This window comes from Orcinus orca, chromosome 10 (assembly GCF_937001465.1).
Source record: "Orcinus orca chromosome 10, mOrcOrc1.1, whole genome shotgun sequence".
Taxonomy (NCBI): Eukaryota; Metazoa; Chordata; class Mammalia; order Artiodactyla; family Delphinidae; genus Orcinus; species Orcinus orca.
The window spans coordinates 76,488,070-76,502,440 of NC_064568.1; the positions used below are offsets into that span (position 1 = coordinate 76,488,070).

The following is a 14,371-nucleotide window of genomic DNA, read 5'->3' on the forward strand; positions in this document are numbered from 1 at the left end:
AGGGCCCAGGTCCCCTAACAGCTGCCACTGAACTTCGTCCATAGCTCAAGGATGCTGTGATCATTAAAGGTTTAAAATGTATGCTCTGTAAAGTATCTCTGTAAAGTAAGGGAAAATATCAGATGTCTATAACTGAACCAGAATGATAAATTATGCAATAAAAATGAACACATTTTTACCAAAGGCAAAGACAATATGCAAGAAAGATCAAGCTGAGAAACCCTCAGGATTTGGAAAACTGAGTGTTTTCTTTCATTTCTAGTCCACTAGGGAGCACTGTTACCCGGTCTCAGTGTAGACCTGGCATCATCACCTCATGAGCTGTTTCCTTCTTCCAGTCTAAAAAGTTAGGTAACTACTGCAAGTTTACAGATTCCCTGGTCTAAGGGCTTTTTTCCCATTTCCCAATTATTTTGCTTTGAGGATAAGGTGCCTCAAATTCAAAACATATGTTTAAAATATTTTATCTATATACGTTCTATTAGAGCTCAATTCCCTCCCTTTAAAAAATTCCTTACAGTTCATTTAACATGTATTAAATTTTTTAAAAAAGAAGAAAGGAGCTCATGAGGACCATTTGATCTTCACAACAACCCTATAGGGCAATTCGTTTTTCTATTTTACACCCGAGGAAACAATTTCAGAGAAATTCTCCTAGAGTCAATCTACCAACTCCCTTTGAATGTGTTTTACTCCTGCTCTGGTTCATTTTATTATCTAAGTAACTAAGTATTCATAACATTTTACCCCAAGTCTTAGCTCCTAACACTGATAATGTTCAAATCGAATAGAGAAAAAGTAGTGATAACTGTCTAAATTCTGGATTGTCCACACCAAAATTCGAATGGTTTCACTTTGTGTATGTGTATACACATTTGTCTATATACATATAAAATTACATTTGTACCCAATTTCCATACCAATACTTTGTGGCACTCTTGGTGTCCTGGGTCTTCATGTTTGCAGTTTCTTTACTGTCACTGAAGAAAATCTGTGTGATTTTCTTCAGTACTAATAATTACGGCACATAGTGTCGGTCTTATTAGTTCTACATCCTGAGGTCCTGAAGCTAAGGAGTCTCCTTGAATGAATGAACATTATCTATCTACCTATCTACACAATCTTTTATGTGTACAGCACACAGGATTGGGGAACATGAGGTCACTGTATTTTCCATCTTTCTCTCTTATTTGGACTGTCACTCTAGTCCAAAGGTTGCTTTCTCTCTCTCCTACCACCACCTCTCAATCTAACTCCTGCTTTTTACCAGGGTAAGTAACCTACAATGCAGCTAAGGTTACGTGTCTTCCTTCCTCTTTCCTATCTATTGCTCATGACCCAGATAGGTGATGCCTTCCCACGAAGGCCTCTCCCATCTCTCCAGACTTTGTTTTCATGTCTGATGGTACAAGCATCATATTCTACCTATTAAAATAGCCTCGCCTTTTTTCCCTCCCCGACACCTTTTTTATCCTGCACCACTTCTTGAGGACAATATTATTTATCTTTACATCCCCTAATGCCATGCTTAAGCTTGAACGTGCCTAAGAACTCTATGGGGATCTTGTTGAAATACTGATTCTGATTCAGTAGGCCTGGGGTGGGGCCTGTGACTCTGCATTTCCCAGAGAATATTAATACTACAGGTTCATGGGCCACGCTTTGAGCAGCAAGGCCCTTGCATAATGTTTTGCACATGGCAGGTGTTAACTCACATGTACTAGAAAATTAAAAGTTAGAAAGCAAATGCAAAGAAAATGAGATAGCACTACACAACCACCACTATGGCAACATCAATTGTTGGTACGGATGTCTGAGTGCCTGGATTCTCATAAAATGGGGATTTAAAATAGTGTACCTACTTTAAGATCTGGCTGTCCTTTTCTTTTTTTTACAAAATTATCATATACTTACCCTATATCTAGTAGTTCCTCTCTTAGATATTTACCAAAGAGAAATGAAAACACACGTCCACAAAAAAGACCTGTACAAGAATGTTCAAAACAGCTTTATTCACAACAGCCAAAAACTGAAAATACTCCTGTGTCCATTAACTGGTAAATGGATAAATAAATTGTGGTATAGCTGTACTGTGCAATGCTGGCTACTATTTCAACACCATGGAATACTGGCTTGAGTTCTCCCATGAGGTTGCAATTATGTAAGGTAGAGCTGCAGTCATCGGAAGGCTTGCCTGGGGCTGCAGAACTTGCTTCCAGGATGGCTCACTCATCTGGCTGTTGGCAGGGGACCTCAGTTCCTTCCCACACGCTGCTCTCCATGGAGCTGCATGAGTGTCCTAATGAAAGGCCACTGACTTCTGTCACTGAGTGATCCATGAGAGGACTGCTGTGGCCTTGCCTGGCTCCAACCTGCTGCCAGGCCTGTCTTGAGGCTTTCTTGGTCAATGTTGGGCCAAAGACTCCTAATAAAAAGGTATGAAGTACTGATACACACAACAACATGGGTAAATTTCAAATGCATCATGTTAGTGAAACAACCAGACACAAAAGAGTACTTATTATATGATTTTATTCCTTTTATATGATGTTACAGAGGGTAAAACAAATCTATAACTTTTAAAAAGTCAAACAGCGGTTACCTGGGGAAAGGGGTAGACAGGAAGGGTTAGAAAGGTACTTGCCCAGGGGAATGAAACGTCGTGTGTTTTGACAGGACTTTGAATTACACAGGTGTATGTATTTGTCCAAACTCAGAACAGTATGCTTTAGATTTGTACATTTTAGTCTTTGTAAGTTTTATTTAAAAAGAAGAATAACTCTAAACAAATTCTGTACTACCATTATTGATATGCTGCTGCTGAAATGTTTCTAAGTGAAGTGTACTGACAACAATGAGAACTGACATTGAAATGCATCAAACAATAAGATGAACTAATGGATGAACAGATGGCTAGATACATGGGTAAAGCAAGTACAGAATATGTTTACAGCTGATTCTTGAACAATGTCAGGGTTAGGAGTGCCAACCTTCCGTGCAGTCAAAAATCCGATTATAACTTCCTTTATAACTGTATCCATGGTTCCATATTCACGGGTTCCGTCAACTGCAGATTGTGTAGTACTGTAGTACTATTCCTTGAAAAAAGCCTGTGTATAAGTGGAGCCACGTAGTTCAAAGCCACATTGTGAAGGGACAACTATACTGCAGAATCTAGATGGTGGGCATATGGGTGTTTTTTAAGTTTTCTGAATGCTTGAAAATTCTCATAATAAAATGTTTAAAAGAAAACAACCTACAACAGTGAGAAGACACTTCTGCTTATATTTGTACCCCTGATCCCAGCTCAGGGCTGATGCCTCTAACATCCATTTGGAGAGGCCCTGACAGCACCGTGCAGCTCACCACCTGTGCAGAGAGAAAAAAATCAGGTGTGCACTCGGACAGATGGAGAGCAACATGGCAAAGGTCTAGAAATACTGGTCGATGTGGGACCTTCAGTTACTTACAGAGGACCTAAGCCTCCTGAAGAACACAGACCAACATGGACTGAGGCTGCCAGTGGCAACCAGAGTGGCTGGGAGAACAGGAGAGAGAAAATCTGAGACCAGTTCATCATTCCAGGCCATACATGATTCACAAATACCCTAATGAAATGTCTTGGTGGTTAAAATCTAACATATGTTGACATAGTTAACTTAGAAATGTCTACAATTCTATGTGTAAATCTAACTCTTTAGTACTTTTTGTCCATTTAATGCATAGTCTTTCTGCTGGGTTAATTTGAAATGGTAACCTCCTTTGTTGATTGATTTCAGTTGGATATCAGCAATGTCATTCATTGCTGGACCATCCAATGGGGTGTAGGCGCCTCTTCTTACTGAGTGGAGCACTGATCCCCAAAGCTGGCTTACTACTAGAATCACCTGGGGAGCTTTTAAAGCCAGGGTGATGCTGGCCCCCCTAGGACAGTTGAATCTACATGGGAAGGCGGGTAGGAGAGAGGCCTGGGCATCCGTACTTTTTATTTTTATTTGTTTATATTTTTTTTGGCCACGCCATGCAGCTTGCAGGATCTTAGTTCCCTGACCAGGGATCAAACCTGCACCCCCTGCAGTGGAAGCTTGGAGTCTTAACCACTGGAGCGCCAGGGAGTTCCCTCCCCTGTACTTTTTAAATGCTCTCCTGGTGAGTTTAATATGTGTCACATAACTAGACCTTAAATTTTCAAAGTTAAAAAGTTTTCAAAGGGACTGCGAAGAAGATAAAATTTTACTTAAAAAATGCTGGTTTGGGTAAAGGTTTTTAAGTTTTGTGGGCATCTATTTCTTCCAACTCTTAGAGATACATGTCAAAGTGCGATATAGGTTGATGAGTGCTCATTAAAACAGGACAAACTTCAGCTTTAGATTCCCAGAATTAATAAGATTTCATTGGCAGAAATTAGTTTAATCCTATGGAAACTGACATCTAGGAGAACGCTACCAGTGTCCCAAATTCTGATGTGTGTATATCTGATCAGCATAGCTGGATTACCTTAAAGGTGGGCTCAGCACGTGTTTAGGGCAGATGCCAAAATATATACTTGGAAAAAAATTTATATTTGCTATTTCCAAAGTTGTGTGGGAGGAGTCATTATGGTAAAAAAGAAAAATATATAATTATATTAGCATTGATTACAGTTATTCTATCTGTGGGAGGCTGGGAGGAACCATGGCCGTTGCCAGGATTGTGGACATGAAAGCTGCTCGCAGCCTGGCTGAGGGAGTGGAAGGGGCTTCTGCACCGAGGAATCACCTTGCTTCCCGCCCTCTGTTCTCCTTTGGTCCCCAGACAGGAGTCAGCACCAGTCAATTATAAAGTCAAAGTACCCGAGGAGGAGGGCGGCGGAGAGAGCTTGCGCCTGGCCCAGCAGGTTTTGCACTATGAACTCGATTGAGAACAACGTGCTAATTGTCCTTTGTTTGCGAGCAGGGCCTGGAGCCAGTGCAGAGCTGGCCCCGAGAAGCTTCCAGAGCCTGGGGATCAGGTGTGGGGAACTAGCACTGGCTGCCTGGGGGTAGGAGTGGGGAAGGCACACAGCAGGTGTTCCACAACGGTTAGAAACTTCCCGCAATTTACAGGTTTCAGAGTTTCTCTTATTAGAGAAACGGACAGAAAATGGCTAAAAAGTCAGGCCAGTAACAATCAAACCAGAACACTAAACTCCAGGAAGAACGCACTAAACTCCACTGGACTAAATGTGCAGATGCTCCTCCACAGTTAGGGTTTTGTCCAAATGTCAAAACTCTTCTTGGCCTTCAGGATGTCTGACCTGTAGCAAGTAGGAGGGCCAGAAAAACGACCAGACCTAGTTCTCCAAGTTCTCCCTCCCGAACAACGTGGAATAATCCCTTCAACTGCAGGGCAGCCCCCCGTTGTGAATAAGAGAGAGTGAATAGGACTTCCCTGGTGGTCCAGTGGTTAAGACTCCGTGCTTCCAACGCAGGGGATGCCGGTTCGATCCCTGGTCAGGGAACTAAGATCCCATATGCCGTGTGGCCAAAAAAAAAAAAAAAAGAAAAGAAAAAGAGAGAGAGAGTGAATGAGGTAACCTCCCTCAGAAGCAGAACTTTCTGGAAAGCAGAACAGAGGCTTTGCTCCATTATCACTATGCATTGAAAGGGTAAAAACTGTACAGCTATCATCTTGCTATTGGTCCTTCTGATGTATCAATGCAGGAAAAAAATTTAAATGTGTGCAAAAGAAAACACACTTTTCAAAAACACACACACACAAAACTGTCACAGTTATCTTTGGGTGGTGGGACTGTGGAAGAATTGTACTCTTTTTTTCTACATTTCTAGAACACCTTACTTTATGTGTGTACATATGTGTGTGTGTATTTATTTATTTATACAAAGACCGTGAACAACTAAAACTCAGGAGAACCATGAAGTTAGTTCTATAGTAAAATTAGTTTAAAAACTGCAGATATATTTACAGCAGCCAAGACCCAGAAGCGACTTAAGTGTATGTCAACAGGTGAATGGATAAAAAAGATGTGGAATATATACACAATGGAATATTACTCAGCCATAAAAAAGAATGAAATAATGTCATCTGCAGCAACATGGATGGACCTAGAGATTATCATACTAAGTGAAGTAAGTCAGGCAAAGACAATTATATGATATCATTTATATGTGCAATCTAAAAAATTGATACAAATGAACTTATTTACAAAACAGAAACAGACTCACAGACATAGAAAACAAACTTAAGGTTACCAAAGGGGAAAGGGGAGGGGAGGGACAAATTAGGAGCTGAGGATGAACAGATACATACTCCTATATATAAAATAGATAAACAACAAAGACCTACTGTACAGCACAGGGAACTATATTCAATATCTTGTAATAACCTATAAGGGAAAAGAATCTGAAAAAATATATATAAATCACATGCTGTACACCTGGAACTAACACAACACTGCAAATCAACTATATTTCAATAAAAAAACTGCAGGTGTATGCTCTTGCCCATGCATTTAATTATGGATGGATAACTTGGCCTTGGAGCTGGCATTCTCTGGGCTTCCGTCATGAGGAGAGGGAAGGGAAAAATTTTTAAGTGTACATTTCCTCATTAGTATGACTGGCAGAACAGTGATCATTCTGATAGTATTTTGTTTGTGGAGCTTTCTTAAAGGATAGAGAGAGAGATTTATATCTCAAGAAAAGTCTCCACTGCTTTCCTGTGGTCATTTAAAATTCGTAAGACCATCAAAAACAGGGCTGAGCCCTCTCTTCTGCCACTCTGACAAAATGCCACTAGCTTTCTTTTCTTGGAAACGATGGTGGTTAGGTCCTGCTTTTAGCTCTCTGGAGATGCCAAGCAGAAGTAGGTCATTACAACATGTATCAGGTCGTTAACTCGTCCCACCTTGGCTCCAGTCATTTTGTCTGCCTTTGACCCTTCACCTTGCTTCAATATCCAATCACTATGTCAAACCCACAATGCATGGGAACATCAAGTCACCAGGAAAGAACAAAACCAAAGAAAAAAACAAAACCCAAATCCTGTGAGTTGGCTGGGACTAATGTCATCGCCCCTACTCCCATTTTAAAGACGAGGAAACTGAGGCATGGAAAGGTTCTGGGGGTGCCCTGAGTTAAGAGCTCCCCAACTCTGCTCTCGTGTTGCCTGCCCCATGGTGGTGCCAGAGTCTGGCCCGTGATGCCATCTGCCTTGGCACCGGCTACAAATTTGCACCCACCCTCTGCCCTGCCCTGCCCTGCCCCTCCTCGTGTGCCAGTTCCACACCGTTAAGACCACAATGGCAGCGACTTATCGGGGCCCAAGCAGACTGATGCTGTCATTCTAATTTTTACAAGTCATTTTATATATTTTAATTTTAAATTATATAAGAAATACATGAAAGCAGGCACAACGTAAGAAATTCAAAGGCTATCAAAGAATATAAAATAAAAAGTGAAAAGCCTTCTTAATCATCTCCCTGTGTTCATCTACCTCCGCCTCAAGAGACATACTCGAAGATTCACTCTGTCTCCGGAGGCGACCACAAGGTCATTGGTGCACACTGTCCAGCAAAACAACCGTCAAAACGCTTGCTATGGTGATCGCTATATGCCTCCTGCTCTAGTTCTTTCCAGTTTCATGTTCCCGAAACATGAGGCCTGGGCTGGGATAGCTCGTAAGGAGGACAAGTCAAGGTAGGGGAGCAGCAATGCAGGTCTGAACAAGAGCGGGGGCCGTGGAAACAGCGCAGAGGGTACAGGTGTGAACAGAGTTTATTCTGGCGCCATATGTCTGGGATCACCTCGTGGGCTGCCTCATCTCCTTCCTCTCGTCTCTTCTTTTACCACAGACCAGCCCTGGAACATCTTCTTTCTCATTCTCTAGAACCAAAGCTGGCTTAAGAAGGAGGTTGTTTTTGGGGGGTTTTTTTGGTTTTTTTTGCGGTACACGGGCCTCTCCCTGTTGTGGCCTCTCCCGTTGCGGAGCATAGACTCCGGACGCGCAGGCTCAGCGGCCATGGTTCACGGGCCCAGCCGCTCTGCAGCATGTGGGATCTTCCTGGACTGGGGCACAAACCCATGTCCCCTGCATCGGCAGGCGGACTCTCAACCACTGCGCCACCAGGGAAGCCCAAGAAGGAGGTTTTTAATGAGCTCTCTCCCAGCCCTCTAAACCTCAGCATCAACTCTGCTTTTTGTCTGGGTCTAACCAGGGTCCAACCCTGACGGTGTACCCTAGACCTGATCAGTGGGTCCATGATACATCGCTGTACTGCTAACATGCTCAGCAAGCCAGATCCTCTTAATTTGGTGGGCTGTCCTTGCCCTCAAATGTCCCCCGCCCTTGAATCCCAGCCCAAGAGCAGAGCCTGAGAGCCTGCGGTGGCCCCAACACAGGGCTCTGTGTGCCACAATGAACTTCCTCCTGGCATCTACACCTGGCTCATCTCTTTAGCAACCCCCCACCCCCTTCGTAAATGGGTCCAGTTAATGAGGTATATCCTAAGATATGGCAGGTCACAAAAGCAGGAAAATGACGGGTAGCAAAGATACATGCTTCCATTGACATCACAGGCAGGGGTGGCAGGGAAGAACTGTCCAGAACACTTGTTCTCAAGCTGGGGATGGAGCTTAGGTCACTGGCCACTCTCAGCTATTTCTGTGCACACACCCTTCAGCCGTTGGCACCAGCACAGAGGTGGGGCCAGCTGACCACTGATGTCACTGGTGGTATTTTTCTTCTCTGTCTACCTGAATCCTGTGGTCCACGCACAGTACTGTGGGACAAGCGGGGCGTGGTGTGCTAAGACCGGTGTGAGCTATCAGCTCGGAAGCAACTTCACAGTGCTTCCATCCTAAACTCTATCTTTTAAGATGAAGAATACAACCCAGATCGTGAATCAAACAAGGAGATCTGCCATATGCTTTCTCAGGATGCCTGAATGTTGGTGAGAATCCCCTACATCTCTGCCCTCAACGTTAGCTGCGTCAATACAATTGCCCCAGGGCACTGAGCTACTGCTTAAAGGCACAGTTAGTCCTGAGGACACGGAGAGAGGGGAAGAGGGCTCAGGACTTGCAGTGGGAACCCAGCTGGAGGTTCCGGGTCAGACAGTAATGGGCTGTGATCGCGAACCTGCCCTCCTGGGCCTCAGCCTCCCTACCTGGACAGCAAATAGGATGGACTCACATACCTTCTAAGGTCCTTTCCAACTTTCACATTTGATGAGTCTATGTTTGCCTCCATTACTGAAACAGGAGAAGCCACTTAAGTTTCTTTCTCACCCAAGCCACTGCGCCACATTATTAAGACCAGGAAATGGCTTATTGACATGTTTAACCAAGATGGTGCACCTGACCACCATCTAGGCATTTGCTTGGTGACAGTCTCCTAGCTGGATTGATGGGTAACTAGACTACAAGGTCCTGGAAGAAGCAAACTCTTGACTATTCTTACCTGGGTTAACACAGAATTATGCACACAGTAGGCCCTCAATAATGCATTGAATGAAAAGAGTTGGACTGAGACATCCTACTCTTCTCACCTAATCCACCATAAAACAAAGAATGTCCCGTGGAGGCTGTGAGGGCTTGAAATGCATCTTGTAGAGGAGAAAATTCTCTGTGCTCAAAAAACTGACCCAGGGTCGATGTGCACCCCATGCCAATCTGTTCAGTGAACAGATCCAGACACACGAATCTGCCCAGATGGAAGATAGTCGGGTTACAAGACTGCTTCAGTGCTTAGGAAGTTCCTGAAGTACCCAAGAAGCAGGTACAAACATGCCTCAGAAGGCTGTTCAAAGTAGTAGGATATAATCTGACAGCTTTATAATGCCCTGAGGGAAGACATGAGTGTTTCAAATTTGCTATTCAGAACTAAGTAGGTAATTAAAGCTTCCTACATGTAAAACACACGCTTGATTTCAATAATCTCTGAGGTCCTTTTTGGCTTTAACTTTCTGTAGTCATTCATAAACTTAAACACCTTGGAAATAATCATTTCATACATTACATACCATGCTCAGGGAAGAAATATTTTTAGGTTCATTCCAGGTGCATTCTAGATACATTGAGAAATCAAAAAGAAAAAAAAAATATGTGTGCGTGGGGGTGAAGAATGAGATAACAGAAGGATAAACTCACATCCTAGGTTATTTTAATGTTTTCTGCTTCCTTATTTGCAAAATGACTCTAGCCATCTTCAAACTATAGGTTGAAAAGAAAGGGCTAATATGTCACAGAGCTCAAAGTGTAGTTGAATTTTTAAATTAATTTTTTAAAAGCATGATTCCAGTATACAAAGGATGAGTGCTGTTTTAACAATGTATTTATATGTAACTTCAACTTATTCCAGAAAGGACTTAAGGTGGCATCATATAAACTAAAAGTAAATATCAGAGAAAAGAAAAACAAGGTTGGGACAAACTCCAACAGAGAATGCCATACAAAGGACCAGTGATAATAGTCTCCATCTCTCCCTTATGGATGGGCACACGTTCAAATATAGCATGAAATAGCCAGATGAGATGAAATTTTCTCTCTTCTTTAACTTGCTCAATACCCACTCCAAGTATTCTCTCATTTGAGTTTGCCCCATGTGTGTATCACACAGCTTCTTGAGGATGGCAAACAGAAATGTTTCCATTTACAAAGGACTTGGACAGATGAACTAATTTGCCTGTAGTCACATAACTAGTTTTGGCGGAACACATAATTAGGATCATTAAAGAAAAGAATGGGCTCCTGAAAAATTGTATACAGTCTCCCTTTGTGTAGGACTGAGAAAGGAGATAAATAACCATCTACCTAGGGCGCCTTAAATGTCATTCTTCTTGAAAAGACCATTAATTAGTATAAATTTTATCTCTGTAATTTTAAGTTTTTACAACACTGCAGTCTTCAAAACATCTGAAATTATGAACAACTGTATAAGCTCTATTAACCAAGTGAATTTCTATATAAGCAGAGATTTAACGAGTATGGGGAGAGAGGTGTGTAAAGCTCATGTGGAGGGTGATACGGGCAGTGGGAATGGGGCAAAAGTTTCAGGGTGGGAATGAGATTTGTGTCTTTGGGAAGGAGAGGCCAGTGTGTCAGGAATGATGTGTGAGGCAGTGAGCTGGAGGGAACCGAGGTCCAAGGAATACTCAGGTGATACAGAGCAGCAGCTGTAGGAGCCTAGATGAGTTCTGGGTGTGATGAGAGCCCACTGGTGGGGTCTGAGCCATAGGAAGGGATTTTCTAACAAAAGCTCCAGCAGAATGCTGAGTGAGGACTAGACAGCAAGGGGCAGGAAGGGAAGCAAACAGCCCAGGAGGGGGCGTAGCTGAGTCCAGGGAAGAAGAGAAGGTGGCTGAGGTACTGCAGGAGGAGGTAAGAAGCAAACTGGGGGTATCCTTGCAAGTAGGTGAGGTCAGGGGTCAGGCTGTTGTGTCAGGAAGCCGGGGTTTTCTTTAGGGCAAAGGTTGGTCACCCCGGCCCGGGGGCGGGTTCTGTCACAGGCAGGTGGGTGATGTCAGCAAGCAGCCACGTGACCCTGGCCAGCAAGTATGGGACACTGACCAGCAGGTAGGGCACACTTGTAATCAGGTAAATTACTCTGGCAGGTGGACCAGCCACCTCTTTGAGTAGGTTATGAATTGTGTCCCTTGCAAACTCAGAGGTTGAAGTCCTGACCCCCAGCACTTCGGACAGGGCCTTTAAAGAAGTGATTAAGGTCAAATGAGGTCCTAAGGGTGAGCCAAATCCAAATACGACTGGTGTCCTCACAAGAAGAGATTAGGACGCAGACATGCACAGGGGAAGCCCATGTGAAGACAAAGAGAGAGAAGATGGTCATCTACGAGTCAAAGAGAGAGGCTCTTGGAAGAAACCAACCCTGCTGACACCTTCTGAAGGCTAGAAGTCCAAGAAACTTCGACTTAACTCGAAGTTTCTCACGGAACGTAGAATCATGAGAAAATAAATTTCTGTTGTTTAAGCCACCCAGTCTGTGGTACTTTGTAATGGCAGCCCCAGAAAACTAATACAGGCGGATAACTTCCCTGAATCTCTGGGAGGTCCTGCATGGTCTGAGTCCCACATCCAAGTAGCTGAGAGAGGCTGCTGAGCACATGGAAGACGTGCAGGGATCATCTGAAGTTCAGGCGCTACAGGGGGGATTCGGCCAATCAGTGGGTGAGCTGGCAAACATCCAAGACGAGAGCAAAACAGCTCACTGGCAACAAGAGTATCTGAGTGTTGCAGATGCGTCACACGGAGGGGAAAATGAGAAGATACGGGATTTCGGTGAGCAGCACGGTGACTCCACTGAATCCCTAGAGGCTGGACCATAGCAGGCGATCCTTGAGGACATCGGGGCCTGTGGTTGAGAAGCTTGTGTGGACAGTTGAAAAACCATGATGCTGGGTGTCCTGGGGGGAGTTGGGCCTGGATGCCCTGCGGGGAGTCAGTAACGATACCACTAGGACCTAAACCAGCAGCAGTGAGGAGTCAGGACTCCACTGGCTTCTGGAAAAGGGGCCAGAAATCCACCTAATTCTTCTCAGAGGTGGTACATTGGAGCTGAGTGCATGATCTGACTTTCTCTTCTTACCAGCTGTTTAGCTTTACCACATTTCTTGCTCCCTCACCTGTTTCTGTGTCTGCAGAATCTGTTCAGACCCAGACTAGGCCCGGGAGGGTAGCACAGATGAGCTGCTCTGTGCGCTCATCCAGTCCTATGATTTTATAAAGGTCTTTTTTCTTTTTTTCTTTAATTTTGAGTTTTAGTATAAAGAGTGACATTTCTTAAAAGATTCCATTTTGTTTGTTGGTATGATTTGACTTTCAGGAAGCAATAACCCAATTAAGTTTTGCTAACCAATTTTGTACTCCTTCTAGAAAAGTGACTTCTAGGAAACAGAAGCAGCCTTCTTTTTATTTCCGACAAATTATGCCAACGGAACAAGTACATCTTTTATTATAAGGGGTATCAGAAAGCATCAGAATATCCAGGGCTCCGGTACCGTACCTGGAACAAATATAATTCACCTAACAGAACCAATTACATAACAGATCTAGATGCCTTAGGTTAAGTAAGGCAGATTACATTCATGACCGGTCAGAAATAGGAAAGGGCACAGCCAGTTTTTCTCATGGCAAAGAAGAAAGGATAGGTATCTTCAGGAAAGAAAACTAGCCTGAAACATTCCAAAGCAGTTCAAAGCAAATATGAAATTATCTGGAAATCTTGGATATAATTATAAAGACTCTTGCTATTTTTTCCATCCTCCTCTGTAATATACCTGAATTTTTTTGCGGTACGCGGGCCTCTTACTGTTGCGGTCTCTCCCGCTGCGGAGCACAGACTCCGGACGCGCAGGCTCAGCGGCCATGGCTCACGGGTCCAGCCGCTCCGCGGCACGTGGGATCCTCCCGGACCGGGGCACGAACCTGTGTCCCCTGCATCGGCAGGCGGACTCTCAACCACTGCGCCACCAGGGAAGCCCCCTGAATTATTTTTGTTAGTGTGTGTGCCTCAGCATTTAAGAGAGCTGGGCCCTGACCCCAGTAGTCTGAGCTTTAGTGTAGAGCCATTACCAAGACCCCAGAGTCTGGAAGCAGCTGCAGAGACAATCTGCGGCTGGATATTTTCTGTTGATTATTAGTTTGTACCTTCAGAAGTTAATTCCAGTTTCAAAGCTCAAGGCTGGCCTGTGCACTGGTGAATTGGGGCATCTCAGATCCGTCCGTGGGCTGCCAGAGCTGGAAGGAGTGGCAGAGGCCACGCTGTCCAGTCCCTGCGATCTGCCAGACCTGAGTTTGAATCCTCACTCAGCAGCTGAGCAATCCTGGGCCAGTATCTCCGCCTGTTTGAGCCTCCATGCCCTCATCTGCAAAACAGGCCCCCTTACAGTACTAGCCTCTTCGGGTTATTATCAAAAATGAGATAAAACAGTAAAGTACTCAGCACACGTGCTAAGTGTCAGTGATTGTTATTGCTATGACCAGAAGAATGTTCCTCGACGTGAACAATGGTCAGGGGAAAGCTGAGCTCTGGGGGAAATTACATGACATACAACTGAGTTAAATTTAAACGTCCTGGCATTTGGGGCGTAAGATTATGCATGTCCAGTTTGTTCATTCACTGGGTACAAGACTGCATAAAGAGTAGACAGAAACCGGCTGCCGTATACGTCAGGGGGTGATGGAGACAGCTGCTGTATGGGCATCAGGAGAGAAGGGCTCCCTTCATTCACTTCATTATCAATAAGTAGGAACATTTTGAAAGAAGTATTTTTTCCCGAGCAGTTGCTCTCAACAGTAGGCTTAAGATATTCAGTAAACCATATTTTTAACAGATGTGCTATCATCCAGGTTTTGCTGTTCAATTTATAGAGCACAGG

At 43.9% G+C, this 14,371-nt stretch overlaps 1 protein-coding gene across 2 annotated transcripts in view; it reads right to left on the reverse strand.

Annotated features, from left to right (window-relative positions):
* Nucleotides 1-14,371, reverse strand: part of LOC117200592 (chloride intracellular channel protein 5-like) — a 43,732-nt gene that overhangs the window by 24,721 nt on the left and 4,640 nt on the right. The gene's annotated exons all lie outside the window — the stretch shown is intronic.